This window comes from Mirounga leonina, unplaced genomic scaffold (assembly GCF_011800145.1).
Source record: "Mirounga leonina isolate KUSES-001 unplaced genomic scaffold, KU_Mleo_1.0 Mir_93, whole genome shotgun sequence".
In the NCBI taxonomy this organism is placed as follows: domain Eukaryota; kingdom Metazoa; phylum Chordata; class Mammalia; order Carnivora; family Phocidae; genus Mirounga; species Mirounga leonina.
In genome coordinates, this window is record NW_023270854.1 from 19,985,398 (window position 1) to 20,001,997 (window position 16,600).

Consider the following 16,600-nt stretch of genomic DNA (forward strand, 5'->3'; position numbering starts at 1 on the left):
CCTCGCAGTGATCATTGTTATTAGTATTTGATAAACAGCCTTAAATTCTATGCACATATTTACCTGTATTATTTATTCATATTTGTATATTTCCACCCCAGATCAGTCTGAATTTGTAGGGGTACAATCATGAAATGGTTTCTTTTTCTTCCATTTGCAACGATTTCAACAACACTCGCAAAGCTCTTCCTTCACTCAACACATAAAAAGATTCTATCCTGGAGTGGAGAGGGGGCTCTCATCTGCTCGTCATTCCTTCCTCTTCCTCATCGGGTCTACCTCTTCAGCTCTTGGACCATAGAGATAGAGGAGGGGATGAAATCTGGGGGGAAAGGCCCAAAGGATCTTGCCTAGCAAGGTGAGAGGCTGCAAAATTACCTGTGGGATGTTGCAGTTTCTCTGGGTGACACCTCTTGGTGGCCAGTGCCACCCTAAAAAGCAGCTCTGTAATTATTAGCAGTCACTGCTCTTTCTCCCATCCCCAACTCTCCCACCCTAAGGAACAAGTGATCTATTTTCTGTCTTTATAGAATCGCCTGTTCTGATGTAGAGCCATACCAAACAGCTCTTGTGCATTATTCTAAAAAGGAGAGAGAGAAACTTAGAAGTATTAAGGAACTATAGGCCTAGTTCCAATTAATGAGAAAAAGAGCTTATGAATGGCAATTATAGAAAGTGGCAGACAGTGCAATCTGCTTTTATGCATCATTGGGTATTTCGTCTTTTTATAGCACTGACAACTTTAGATCTTGTATCTTTTACTCGCTAATATAGGTATTACTCACAGTCCTTCCTGAAGATGTAACACACTGTTGAACAGACTCAGGCAAAAATCACAAAATGCTACCAGTGTAGTTGAATTTTAGCTAGGATTACTGAGAGTCTTTGGCTTGTGAAGGACACTAATTATGGAATAAGGAAATGGGATCATTTGGTCCCACCAAAGACTGTTCTTACCTTCTGCCATGAAAATCTGTTGGATATGGTATTTGATGTTCCTTCTGTGGGCTTCCAGAGCCTCAGCTGTGAAACAGAGGAAATAATCTCACTAAAGAGAAGGAAAAACTGGGAGACTCTTAAGAGCTCACATTCTAAACAAAGCAGGGCTTAGTCTATTCAGTTCATTTCCAACACCTTTTCCATTATTTCTCTGCTCCAATTTTAGGATTTGACTCTGTGGCATGTTTAGATAAAGTATAATGTTAGGGATTCTTTTTCCCATAAGGTTTTTAAAAAATACATGTAGAAGAGTGCACAAAATAAAAACGTACAATTCAATGAATTGTCACAAACACATTGTAACCTTCTAGACCAAGAAGTAGAATATTACCAGCCTCTCTGAAGTTCTTTTTCCAAATCACTATTCCCCCTTTTCTCCCAAAGATAACTACTTATCTTAGCTCAATTCCCTAGAAAATAGAATAAGAGGAAAAGATGAAGTGTTAATGCTTTATCTGGCAGTTCAACCTCAAGGCAATCGGAGAGGAAAGGGAAGGAAGGATGGAAGGAAGGGGAGTAAATGTAAGGTGGTGCGTCCCTAAACTTGCCATAGTTTGCCTCCATCATGACACATCCGGTTGCTCAAACACATGGAATATTTCCATGCACTTTGTATGATGAGGATGCCGGAGTTTCTCAGTGGATACCACAGAGGATAGCCAGGCATGAATCCACCATCTGTGCCCCACCCGAGATGTCCTGCTTCCAGATAAAGAGACTCCAGTGGCGAGAGGTCGGTAATGATGAAATGCTAATGGTGAAACAGAATGAGTTGGAACCAGAATTCCCAAGTGTTTGCCAAATATTTCCAGGCACATGGCAAGACTTACTTCTTGTCCTCTTTGTGGTGGGGTGAGGGAATGAATAAGTCTTATTCATTCATTACAGGGGTCCTACCCACCCGAACTCTGTGCAATGGAGATCATGTTTGAGATACCATCAGTGAGGGTCAGTGAGCAGATTTGGAGAAGCCCTACCTTCTGTGCAAGATATGTGTGATAGACATACACCATGAGCCAAAAAAAAATTTTTTCCCCTCATTTTAAACCACTAATTTTACAGGGTTGTTTGTGCTGCAGCAGAAGCTAGCCTGTCCCGGCTGCTACAACATGGAATATTGTGATGCTCCCTGAGGTCCTACTTGTGTCCCATGAGGGAGCCAACATTTGGACACTTGCCAAAGAGTGGATATGAGTTAATGCTAACTCGACAAGAATAATCACAGCTTATGCCATTTCATACCCAGGGAAATAAAGAAAAAAATATTTGCTGTGGCCGCCACCTGTTCCCCTACATCCCCCTGCCCCCGTGTTCCCTCTGGTGCCTGGAAAACCTAGAACAAGAAGAAGGAGGGAAGGTGACCCATCAGAACAGACTATGGTTTCCTCTCCCTTTCATTTTCCTGGAGCCATTGATCAAATCTGAGCTGAAAAAAAGATAAAATCAGGGTTTTAAATGGAATTACTCTATTTTAGAGAGTGATCAAAAAGCCACGGATCATCTGAGGCGTCTTTAAAGCAATAGCAAAAAGAGATTCCAACAGAGTTTTGCTGTCAACAGTAATTTTCACTCCTAATATATGTGTTTGGTGAATGATTCACATTAGTCAAGGCTAGCATCATCCAGGGATATTCTGGAACTCAGGGCCTGTAAGAAGAGTGATTTCAAATTTACTCATTGTCATTGAGGAAGAAGTGTTCCCCAGGCCATATCCACTACGACTTATCTATGCCTCATTCACCTTATGATTGACACAGATAGACAAAGCACAAATGTTATGGTTGCATATCTTCAAATACTAACTGGTTAATTATGATGAATGGAAATCTTTCTGAAATACTTTTCCAAAAGCATTAATAATTATGGAATAATTTTTGCATTGTCCTTGTGGCTTAATGACAATCAAACCACCACCTTCTCCTTTCACAGAAAGGATATATATATATATATCTCCTTTATATATATAAAATATTATATTATATATTATAATGTAATATAGTAACATTATAAACATTTTTGAGATATAATTCACACATCGCTCCATTTAAAATGATCCATTTAAAAATGTATACGTCAGTGGTTTTTAGTCTATTCACAAAGTTGTGCAACCTTTTTCAGAATCTATTTCTGAACGTTTCCATACCCTAGTAAGAAGCCCTGTATCGTTAGCAGTCCCTACCACTTATGCCCCCAACTTTCCCATTCTCAGCCCTAAGAACAAATTTTTTATCTAATTTCTTCTTTTTTTAAAGATTTATTTACTTATTTGGCAGAGAGAGAAAGCACAAGCAGGGGGAGAGGCAGAGGGAGAGAGAGAGAAGCAGACTCCCTGCTGAGCAGGGAGCCCCCCATGCGGGGCTTGATCCCAGGACCCTGGGATTACAACCTGAGCAGAAGGCAGATGCTTAACAGACTGAGCCACCCAGGTGCCCCAATCTACTTTCTGTCTTTATATTATTGCCTATTCTGGACATTTAATGGAAGTGAAATCAAAACATTCTTTTGTAAGTGACTTACACTCACATTCTCAAGGTGCCTCTGTAATGTCGCATGAATTAGTACTACACTGCTTTTTATTGCCAAATAACATTCCATTGTAGGGCTATTTCAAATTTTATGTCTTCATTCATCAGTTGATGGACATTTGAGTTGTCTCCATCTGGGGCTATTCTGAATAATGCTGCTTTGAATGATACGAACAAGTTTTTATATGGGCACATGTTTCCATTTCTCTTGGATATATGCCTAAGAGTGGGATTTCAGGTCATGTGGTAACTCTTTGTCTTCCCTTTTTAGGAACTTCCAGACTGTTTTCCAAGCATCTGCATCATTTTACATTCTCAGCAGCAGTGTAGGAGAATTCCAATTTCAACACTGTCTTTTAAAGAAGAAAAAAAAAATGGAGATGCTGCAGGTGTATTTATTCACTCCTGTAAATGAGGCAAGCTTTTTCTACTTGCAATGAGAGAAGATACTGGAATTCTCTCGGTTCATCAAGAAAACGATTGCACCATTCTAAAGTTCCTAGATTGCTATCAGGGAGCAGTTTAGATCCTAAAACAATCTGGCTCAGATGCAGGAAAAAACCAATGCTTTCACCTGTTTTCATTTGTGATTTAATTTTAACTTCTATTCAGCAGCTTTGGTTAAATAAGGACATGAGAACTATTTTTATGTGGATAACAATTAACATCTGAGTTTGCATAATGGTAAAAATATCAAGCTACTCATCAGAAGATGGACTTCCCTTTGAAGTTAAAACTAGCAAAAAAAAAAAAATTGAGTCTTCATGCATAAAGTATCACTACCCATAGTATCCAATTCCTAGTGGGTCCTGTGCCACTTTGAAAAGGAGCTCAATCAAGTGTCAGTAATGATTTTTACATCCTTTAAAAAGGGGAATCAAATATAGCATCCTAAGTGCCAAGACATTAGAATTCAATATAAAAGATATCTGGGTATTGTATAAATGGTTATGAAAATTACAAGTTCATTTATCAAAAAAGATTACCTGTTCATGAGTCCTAATGAGAGATCCCATTTGGTGAGCATTTGGCTAATAACTCAGCAGCTGTGGAGCATTATAACTTAATCTAATTATTTCCAAAGAGGTGTGATCTATCTGCTACAAACAAAAACACATGCAGAGAAAAAAAAATAGGTCTCTATGTTTCGAACTATTCCAAATGAACCACAGAATGCAGAAAAACAATATTTACCTATGAACCACCTGTATTCCCAGTGTAATACTAAGTCCACATCATCAGTGACAAAGCATCCTGGAGGACAGAAGCAATTATACAGATAATTAAAGGAAAGCAATCACTTGTGCCCCCCTTTTTCTCCTCTTTATTCCCCCAATTATCAGAAAATTAACATGAAGTATTTTTTCTTTTAAAAAGTGAACTATATGAGTAATTGTTTTAATATCCTGCTTGATCAAGTGAGGATTCAATTTTGAGGATTTGTTTACTACCCAAAATGGTTAATTTAAGGATTGATGAAGCGCCATCCTGCCATGTGTAGAAAATTATATCAAGAGTGTCTCCCTTCGTGGAAATCATCTGAGCTGGGAGATAAGACCCAGCTAACACCGAATGCTTGTTTATTGATTGTGTCCTGGATCAAAAATAAAAGCTATGAAAACCAGTTTGGGGACAATTGGAACAATTTGAAGATGGATTGTATAGTAGATGATATGATGGCAGTATTTTTCAATATTCTTGAATAAAGTCATGATATTGTGATTATGTCTTTGGAGAGGTGTGCTGAAATATCACCAGGGCAAAGAGTCAGGATACCTACAACTTATTTCCAAATGGTTCAGCCAAAAGAGTCTGAATATAAAGCAAATGCAATAAAATGATGATGACAGGGAATCTAGGTCAAGAAAAATAGGTGTTGCTTCTTTCCATTCTTTGCAGGTCTATAATTTTTCAAAATAAAATATAATTTGGGGAAGAGATGGAAAGAAGACACCTTGCTGCCTATGATAAAACTAAATCCTTTAAATCTTGACTTAAATGCTACTGTGTGTGTGTGTGTGTGTTATCTTCTCATCTGCCCCACTGTGAACTGTCCCTCTCTGAGTTACTGTAACACCTTCTGGCTATCCACTGAATTAGCAATTAGTCATGTTTTGTTCTCAATAAACATCTGTTAATTCAACTGATTGATGTAGGTTTAAAGCTCAATCAGTCTCTAACAGATTTTGTAAGAGCTGATAATAACAACAATATGACAATGACAGCTGGTATTTATCATATGCTCATTGTACGCCTGGCATAGGGCTAAATATTTCACAGAAAGCACATCACATTATCTCACTTAGTTTTGATGCAGAATCCTGGACTGACAGTGAATGCAACAAAACCCTGATTTACTTTAGTCGAGCAGTTCTCAGCATGCCACGGTATTAAAAAAGAATGAAAACCAGGATGCTTTATTTCCTGTGGTCTCACACAACTGGGAGATGTTTAATGGAGTTTGTATAGCTTTAAAACTCAAGGAAGAAGACATTGCCAGAGCAAAATTACCAAGGAACAATTTGCAACGGCCAAGGTCGTGGCTCTCTTGGTAGATGTTGATTTCACTTTCAGGGCCAGCCGCCGTGGAAGAACCCTGAGGCAGGCAACACGGGAATCCATCAGGGTGCTGGGCCAGAAGCTCTGTAGATCCTGAATTTGCCCAGGAACCCGCTGATGCTTTTTCAAAATGGCCCTGTCGACAGGTAAGATTAATTACCAGAAAGAAGCCCGGGGTCTATTTCCAAGATGGAAGGTTGTCTTTTCCAACTGCATAGAGCTGCTTAAATGATATCCCATGGCTTTTATATTAGGTGTCCTTGACTCATGACATTGAGTGAAGAATCCTTTAGGTGCCACTTTGTGCATAAAACTGTGGGAAGTCTGTGTAGACCATTACACACGTAACCACTGGCAAGACAATTTCTCAACAGCCGCACAGAGGCTAACCTAGGGCGGGACACTTTTGTTAAGAAAATCATTGGAATGAATGCTACAGATATGGGAAGTCATGGACACATTAAAAAAAGGGGGGGATAAATCCTCAGTATCTTTTATGTATGATGTTATCTTTGGGTAATTAAATGAGTAATAGTAATTAAAACAAGTGATAATTTTCTATTAGTAAATTATAATGACGTACCGTTGAATGATCTAACTCCTGGAAGAGACAATGTGTTTATTCGTATTTCTGAATGATTAACTCTAATCAGTGAAGTTTATGTAAATGACTGTGCATAAAAAAAAGAGTAAAAGGTATTTTCATGGAGAACTCCTTTTTTGTTTTATAAAATTAATTTAGTAACCCAGATGGCCCTTAATTTAAAAGAAAAAAAATGGAACCAAATACATTGGGCCACTTTGGCTTTTGGCCCTTTGTTTTTCTCCCGCAGTGACATCAGTCTACATAGGACAAAATAAATTGGGGAGAGCAAACAGAAGATGTGAGTATCCTTGTCTTCAGTTAGTCCAACAGCAGATTTATGAGCGGGGAGCCAGAATGCTGGCACATTCACCTGGCTGGAAACTGCTGTGGAGTTTAGCTTTGTTCAGCTAACATCATCTCATTCTATTTGCCCCACTGGCCTTTTTTAGCGCCTCAAACTTGGCCAAGTTATTTCTCATGCTACAACCTCTGCTGGCAATTCCTTCTGCCTGGAATGATTGTAACTCCAGTCTTGACATAGATGGGTCCTTCTCATCCTTTGGGTCTTGACTTCAGTATCGCCTTCTCAGGGAGGTCTTTCCTAAACCTTCACCCACCTAAAATCCTCCTCAGATGGGGTGTCTGCCTTCCGCTTGATCTCCTGGGATCGAGCCCCACATGGGGCTCCCTGCTCCGCGGGGAGTCCGCTTCTGCTTCTCCCTCTATGCTCTCGAAGAAGAAGAAAGAAGAAGGAAGAAGAAGGAAGAAGGAAGAAGGAAGAAGAAGGAAGAAGGAAGAAGGAAGAAGAAGGAAGAAGAAGGAAGAAGAAGAAGAAGAAGAAGAAGAAGAAGAAGAAGAAGAAGAAGAAACAAAATCTTTAAAAATAAAACCCTCCTCGGGCATGCCTTTTATTTTCTATCCTCAAATGCTGTTTGCTTCCTTCACAGCACTTACCACAACTTTAAAAATACATTTTGTGTTTTGCTTATTTGAAGATCGCCTTTTTTCCCCACCATTCTGTATGGCCTATGGAAGGCGGGACCCGCGCCGTCTTTGTTTACTGTTGTATCTCCAGCGTACGACAGAGAATGTGGCAGCTGGTGAGTAGGCAATGGATTCTGGCTAAATACATGAGTGGACGGATTCCTAGACATTCATCTCTAACTTGGCCTGAACGAGGGAAGAGGACTAAATCATTTAGACTTGGCCAAATTCCTCTTTGACCAGCATATGAGGGTTGGCTAGGCCACAGTACAAAATAGATACAAACCTATTTCGGCTTAACACAAGTCTGCTTCTCAGTCATGAAGCAGTAGGAGACGGTTCTAAGTCGATAGAGGTGGGTGCAGAGGGCCTGAGCCGCGGACCGCAGCTCTGCCGTCCCAGAGCTTCCAAGCTCACAGTGCGGGTGGACAGGCCAATCAGCCAGAAGGAAAAGAGCACCAGGGAGCGCACATGGAGGTTCTCAGGGGCTCAGCCTGTCAGTGGTACGCGTCATTTCCGCCTGGAAGACACAGTCACGTGTCTACCCAGCTGCAAGGAATGCTGGGAAATATAATCTCATTGCTTCTTGAAGACTTTGAATCAGGGAAAGGAAAATGTTTTCTTTTTTCATGCATCCAACAAGCGCCTGTTAGAGGTCTGGGTTTACAAACATGAACAGACCCCGCAGAGACCAGCAGGAAAATATATATGTAAATAACTAACAGCAATGTGCTAGGAGCCATGCTATAATAAAGATATCTATGAGTGCCATGTAAGAACACAAGAGGAATAAGGGAAGACCTCAGAGAGCTGTTGAAATTTGAAACATGAACATAGTTTGCCAGGTGAAATAGGATTTAATGATGTTAAATGTTAAATGTAGCAGTGTAGCATTTTAAAATCCAATGTTATTGGAGTGAATTTATCATTATATTTCAAATAAATATATCAGTACAAAGTAAATGTTAGAACTTTGGCTATTTATCTGAATATATTTTAATAAGTGGTGTAATCCATTACAGAGAATGAGATCTGAAAGGCATGAAATACAGTGTTGCAGAAAAATGGAATCCACTGGGCAAGGCCAAGACTTACTAAAATTTTAATAGTAAAAATTCAAATTATTGTATTTGATAAAAATCCGATTTTTGCTTTTATCCCAGAAGCTCATTCTGTTAAGGCTGATATTTGCCTTTGGCCTCAGCATTAGCTAAATGTGGATTTTAACACACGATCATTGGTCATTCAGGTAAAATATATTCTGTGAAATCCTAAGCAATTATTCACACATCCTTTTTATTTAAATGATTTACTACTATAATACATTCAGAAAACAGCTTAATTGTAATATAGACCTATCTCATTCTTTGTGACATTGGGTTTCATGACACTGACATCGTCTAGTTTATTTACCCTCCTAGCAATGGAAATCTAAGTTGTCTCTAGGTTTTTATTTTTTGCAAATAATGCTTAGTAAACATGGTTTTTCACTTATCTGTGTGTACTTTTGCCAGTGTATGAGTGACATACTGTCCTAGAGATGGAATTGCTTTTTCTCTGTGTCCACTTTAAACTGCATTGATAGAAAATGCCAACAACAATACAAAAAATAGATTGAGGAACCTTTCCTTCATATCCTTGAGTAGCTCATAATAGTTTTTGTTTAAAAAAAATGTATTAATACCTGCATCATGGCTAAAATGATATTAAAAATTTTAGAAGAACTAGCTAAAGAAAAAAATGTATGTGTATATATGTATATATGTATATATACACACGCACATATATACACATATATGTATATATTTATACATATATATAAACGTTTTAAATTCAATCACATTTAAAATAATTTTAACTGTTGTTAATGAAGGCAAATCAGTCAACATTAATATCTTTAATATCCTTTCCCTCTGTCATTTTACTTGTTACTGTCTACGAAGACGCATGGAAAAAAACCAAAACACAACACAACAAAACACCTCACTAAGGCCTGGTATCCAGGGACTCTTATACCCTCTTTCTAACTGACATCCACCAGATGTCTCCCCTCCTCCACTAAGGTGTGCTTTTCAGGAAGCTATTGCTTTGGGAAGCAGGTATTAGTAGAGTAAAACTTAAAATATTTCCTCATAGGATTTGTTTTCTTTTTAAGGGCACAACTCATCTCTTTAAAAATAAATATGAGATACTTCTTTTAGAACTGGTACCTAACATGAGTCAAAATGGCTTGATACTGGGGCGCCTGGGTGGCACAGTTGGTTAAGCGACTGCCTTCAGCTCAGGTCATGATCCTGGAGTCCTGGGATCGAGTCCCACATCGGGCTCCCTGCTCAGCGGGGAGTCTGCTTCTCCCTCTGACCCTCCCCCGTCTCATGCTCTCTGTCTCTCATTCTCTCTCTTGCAAATAAATAAAAAATCTTAAAAAAAAAAAAATTAAAAAAAAATGGCTGGATATAATAGCACTTCCTCCATTTGGGGGGTGGGGTGGGAAGACAGGACTGTATCCATAATGGAAAAATACTTCCCCCCTCAGGAAAACATCATTATATATGGGGGAGTATGTACCTTAATAACATAAAACTGATTTACTTAAGAGAATCTACCAACTGAACTGATTTGTTCTGGTGTATTAAGGATACATACCCCTTTATCACTGAAATGCATTTAATCCTATTTATATTTTTATGAGAGCCCTTTTTAATACTGTCAAAGTTTCTTTTTAAAAGTGAGCTTTTCCCAGTATAGCTAAATTATACAAATATTAAATGTTCACTCATAATAAAATCCTAACAAACTGAAATCAACAATACATTAAAAAAAAATCATTCACCACGATCAAGTGGGATTTCTTTCATGGTTGCAAGAGTGGTTCAGTATTTGCAAATCAATGTGATACATCACATTAATAAGAGAAAGGATGAAAATTGTATGATCATTTCAATAGATGTAGAAAAAGCATTTGACAAAGTACAACATCCATTCATGATTAAAAAAAAAAAAAACCCTCAACAAAGTAGGTTTAGAGGGAACATACACCAACATAATAAAGGCCATATATGAAAAACCCACAGCTAACATCATCCTCCTGGGAAAAAATTGAGAGCTTTTCCCCTGAGGTCAGGAACAAGACAAGAATGTCACTCTAGCCACTTTTATTCAACACAGTACTGGAAGTTCTGGCCACAGAAATCAGACAACAAAAAGAAATAAAAGGCATCCAAATGGGTAAGGAAGAAGTAAAACTGTCACTATCAAAAAACTGCTAGAACTGGGGTGCCTGGGTGGCTCAGTCATTAAGCATGTGCCTTCGGTGCAGGTCATGGTCCCAGGGTCCTGGGATTGAGCCCCGCATGGGGCTCTCTGCTCTGCAGGAAGCCTGCTTCCCCCTCTCCCACTCCCCCTGCTTGTGTTCCCTTTCTCGCTGTCTCTCTCTCAAATAAATAAATAAAATAAAATAAAATAACTGCTAGAACTGATAAATTCAGTAAAGTCACAGGATACAAAAATCAATGTACAGAAATCTGTTGCATGTCTAAATACCAAGAATAAAGCAGCAGCGGAAGAAATTAAGAAAACAATCCTATGTACAACTGCACCAAAAATAATAAGATATCTAGGAATAAATCTAACCAAAGAGGTAAAAAGATCTGTACTCTGAAAACTATAAAATGCTGATGAAGGAAATTGAAGAGGACACAGAGAAATGGTACTCCTATTTTTCAAAGTATTATTCCCTTTAATCTTCATGGCAACTCTTCAAGCTGATTTGGAACTTAGACACAGGTTAAGAAACTTGCCTGCCACATACATTCAGGCACACCTGACATGAGCCCCGAACACAGAACTCAGACCTTCCCCTACATTCAGCCAACTTTTCCAGATGTACCACCTCTGTCTTTTAGTACTTCCAAGTTCCTAAACTTCTAACCCTTCAAAAATAAAGATAACTGAACATTATCCTATAAAATCTATCAAAATAAATCCTAATGGATTAAAGATTGTAGTAAAAAAAAAAAAGTCATATTAAAAGAGAAACTACATTTGAGGAGAGGGGGGAAAGATGGCAGAGGAGTAGGGGACCCTATTCCAACCGGTCCCCAGAATTGAGCTGGATATCTACCAGACCACTCTGAGCATGCATGAAATCAGCCTGAGATGTAAGAAGATAGATCTGGATCTCTACAAACAGAATATCGCGCACGGTTGGTTTCAAGGTATGAAGCGGGGACCCATGATTCCGTGGGCAGATACTGGAGGATAAACAGCAGTGGGAGGGAGCCATGGGGATCCTACACTGCTGGTGAGTGACAGCCTCGCGTGCTGGGGATGGGGCACAGACTTGCAAACCAGTAGTGTCAGGGAAAGGACTTTAGGGTGGCCCCCTGGATGGAAACCCAGAGCAGCGGGGTTGCATGTGCGAACTGGGAGCAGCTGGTGGTTTTAGAAGCACGAAGGGTAGAGACATGCCCCAACCTGGAGGCAGGACTGGGAGCGCTGCAGAGGGGCGCACAACCCAGGACGCTGCAGTTTATAGCAGCACAGACAGAAAGGAGATAGTGTGGCCTGGAGAGCTCACTGAAGAACAGACAGCAATCTCTCTGCTCTGAGGCAGAGGGTTGGAAATGGTCTCTTCTGCTCTGACTCTTGGAAGAGATGCAGAAAGCAGCCAGGGAAAGCCGCCAGAGAAAAAAAGTCCCCCCAAAATGGTTCCCATTGAGCCCATCCCCCGCCACAGGGGGGGCAGGGCAACTCTGCCCAAACAGGGTTGCCTGAGTAACAGCGTGGCAGGCCCCTCCCCCAGAAGACAGGCTGGGAAAACAAGAGGCCAGCAACCCTAAGGTCCCTAGAAACAGGTGCATCTTGCTTGGGTTCTGGTCAATAATTTGGACTCTATATATTCCCTCAACCACCCCTCAACAGAATGACTAGGAGGAGCCCCCAAAATAGGAAAGACTCAGAGATTATGACTTATGCCGCAGATTTACAAATGGATGCAGATATAACCAAGATGTCGGAGATGGAATTCAGGCTAGCAATTGTGAAGACAATAGCTAGAATGGAGAAATCAATTAATGGCAACATAGAGTCTCTAAGGGCAGAAATGAAAGCTGAATTGGCAGAATTTAAAAATGCTATCAGTGAGATCCAATCTAATCTAGATAATCTAACAGCTAGGGTAAGTGAGGCAAAAGAATGAATTAGTGACCTGGAAGACAATTTAATAGATAAAAAGGGAAAAGAGGAGGCCAGGGAAAAACAACTCAGAATCCATGAAAACAGAATCAGAGAAATTAGTGACACCATGAAACGTTCCAATGTCAGAATTATTGGAATCCCGGAGGGAGTGGAGAGAGAGAGAGAGGACTAGAAGATATACTTGAGCAAATCATAGCTGAGAACTTCCCTAATCTGGGGAATGAAACAAACATTCCTGTCCTGGAGGCAGAGAGGACCCCTCCTGAGCTCAAGGAAAACAGGCCAACACCCTGGCATGTAATAGTAAAACTCGCAAATCTTAGAACCGCGGAAACCATCTTAAGGGCAGTTAGGGGGAAGAGATTCCTTACATACAGAGGGAGGAACATCAGAATAATGTCAGACTTATCCACAGAGACCTGGCAAGCCAGAAACGCCTTGCAAGACATATTCAGGATACTAAACGAGAAGAACATGCAGCCAAGAATACTTTATCCAGCAAGGCTGTCATTTAGAATGGATGGAGAGATGCAGAGCTTCCAAGACCGGCAGAAACTGAAAGAATATGTGACCACTAAGCCGGCCCTGTAAGAAATATTAAAGGGGGGTTCTATAAAAGGAGAAGGACCCCAAGAGTGATCTACAACAGAAATTTACAGGGACAATCTAAAAACAAGGTCTTCACAGGCAACATGATGACAATAAATTCATATCTTTCAATAATCACTCTCAATGTGAACAGCCTAAATTCTCCCATAAAATGGCCCAAGGTTGCAGATTGGATAAAAAGACAGGACCCATCCATATGCTGTCTACAAGAGACTCATTTTGAACCTAAAGATACATCCAGACTGAAAGTGAAAGGATGGAGATCCATCTTCCATGCCAGCGGACCTCAAAAGAAAGCTGGGGTAGCAATTCTTATATCAGACAAATTAGGTTTTAAGCTAAAGACTGTAGTTAGAGACACAAAAGGACACTATATCATTCTTTTTTTTTTTTTTAAAGATTTTATTTATTTATTTGACAGAGAGAGGCACAGTGAGAGAGGCAACACAAGCAGGGGGAGTGAGAGAGGGAGAAGCAGGCTTCCCGCAGAGCAGGGAGCCCGATGCGGGGCTCAATCCCAGGACCCTGGGATCATGACCTGAGTCGAAGGCAGACGCTTAACGGCTGAGACACCCAGGCGCCCGACACTATATCATTCTTAAAGGGTCTATCCAACAAGAAGATCTAATATTGTAAATATCTATGCCCCCAACATGGGAGCAGCCATCTACATAAGCCAACTGTTAACCAAAATAAAGAGTCAAATTGATAACAATACGTTAATTGTAGTAGACCTCAATACTCCACTCTCAGCAATAGACAGATCATCTAAGCAGAAAATCAACAAAGAAACAAGGGCTTTGAATGACACACTGGACCAGAAGGACCTCATAGATATATACAGAACATTCCACCTTAAAACAACAATACTCATTCTTCTCGAGCATACATGGAACTTTCTCCAGAACAGACCACATACTGGGTCACAAACCAGGTCTCAACCGACACCAAAAGATTGAGATTATTCCCTGCATATTCTCAGGCCATAATGCTTTAAAACTGGAACTCAATCACAGAAAAAATTTGGCAGAAATTCAAACACTTGGAAGCTAAAGACCACTCTGCTCAAGAATGTTTGGCTCAACCAGGAAATCAAAGAAGAACTTAAACAATTCACAGAAACCAATGAGAATGAAAACACATAGGTCCAAAACCTATGGGATACTGCAAAGGCGGTCCTAAGGGGGAAATACATAGCCATCCAAGCCTCACTCAAAAAAAATAGAAAAATCCCGAATTCACCAACTAACTCTACACCTTAAAGAACCAGAGAAAAAGCAACAAACGATGCCTAAGCCATGCATTAGAAGAGAAATAATTAAGATTAGAGCAGAGATCAATGAATTAGAAACCAGAAACACAGTAGATCAGATCAACGAAACTAGAAGCTGATTCTTTGAAAGAATTAATAAGATCAGTAAACCACTGGCCAGACTCATCCAAAAGAAAAGAGAAAGGACCCAAATTAATAAAATTATGAATGAAAGGGGAGAGATCACGGCTAACACCAAGGAAATAGAAACAATTATGAGAAATTATTATCAACAACTATATGCCAATAAACTGAGCAATCTGGATGAAATGGAGGCCTTCCTGGAAACCTATAAGCTGCCAAGACTGAAACAGGAAGAAACTGACAACCCAAATAGGCCAATAACCAGTAATGAGATTGAAGCAGTGATCAAAAACCTCCCAAAAAACAACAGTCCAGGGCCTGATGGATTCCCTGGGGAATTCTACCAAACATTCAAAGAAGAAATAATACCTATTCTACTGAAGCTGTTTCAAAAAATAGAAACCGAAGCTTCCAGACTCATTCTATGAGGACAGCATTACCTTAATCCCCAAACCAGGCAAAGACCCCATCAAAAAGGAGAATTTCAGACTGATATCCCTGATGAATATGGACTACAAAATCCTCAACAAAATCCTAGCTAATAGGATCCAACAATACATTAAGAGGATCATCCACCACGACCAAGTGGGATTTATCCCCGGGATGCAAGGGTGGTTCAACATTCGCAAATCAATCAATGTGATAGAACACATTAATAAGAGGAGGGAGAAGAACCATATGGTCCTCTCAATTGATACAGAAAGAGCATTTGACAAAATACATCATCCTTTCCTGATTAAAACTCTTCAGAGTATAGGGATAGAGGGAACATTTCTCAAGTTCATAAAATCCATCTATGAAAAACCCACAGCAAATATCATCCTCAATGGGGAAAAGCTGAGAGCCTTTCCCTTAAGATCAGGAACATGTCAAGGATGCCCACTCTCACCACTATTGTTCAACATAGTACTAGAAGTCCTAGCAACAGCAATCAGACAACAAAAAGAAATAAAAGATATTCAGATTGGCAAAGAAGAAGTCAAACTCTCTCTTTTTGCAGATGACATGATACTTTATGTGCAAAACCCAAAAGACTCCACCGCCAAATTACTAGAACTCATACAACAATTCAGTAATGTGGCAGCATACAAAATCAATGCACAGAAGTCAGTTGCTTTCTTATACAGTAACAATGCAACTGTAGAAAGAGAAATTAGAGAAATGATTCCATTTACTATAGCACCAAAAACCATAAGATACCTCGGAATAAACCTAATCAAAGAGGTAAAGGATCTACACTCTAGGAACTATAGAACACTCATGAAAGAAATTGAAGAAGACACAAAAAGATGGAAAAACATTCCATGCTCATGGATCAGAAGAATAAACATTGTTAAAATGTCTATGCTACCCAGAGCAATCTATACCTCCAATGTCATCCCGATCAATATTCCAATGACATTTTTCAAAGTGCTGGAACAGACAATCCTAAAATTTGTATGGAATCAGAAAAGACCCTGAATCACCAAGGAAATGTTGAAAAAGAAAAACAAAGCTGGGGGCATCACGTTACCTGATTTCAAGCTATATTACAAAGCAGTGATCACCAAGACGGCATGGTACTGGCACAAAAACAGACATATAGACCAACGGAACAGAATAGAGAGCCCAGATATGGACCCTCAACTCTATGGTCAAATAATCTTCGACAAAGCAGGAAAAAATATGCAATGGAAAAAAGACAGTCTCTTCAATAAATGGTGCTGGGAAAATTGGACAGCCACGTGCAGAAGAATGAAACTC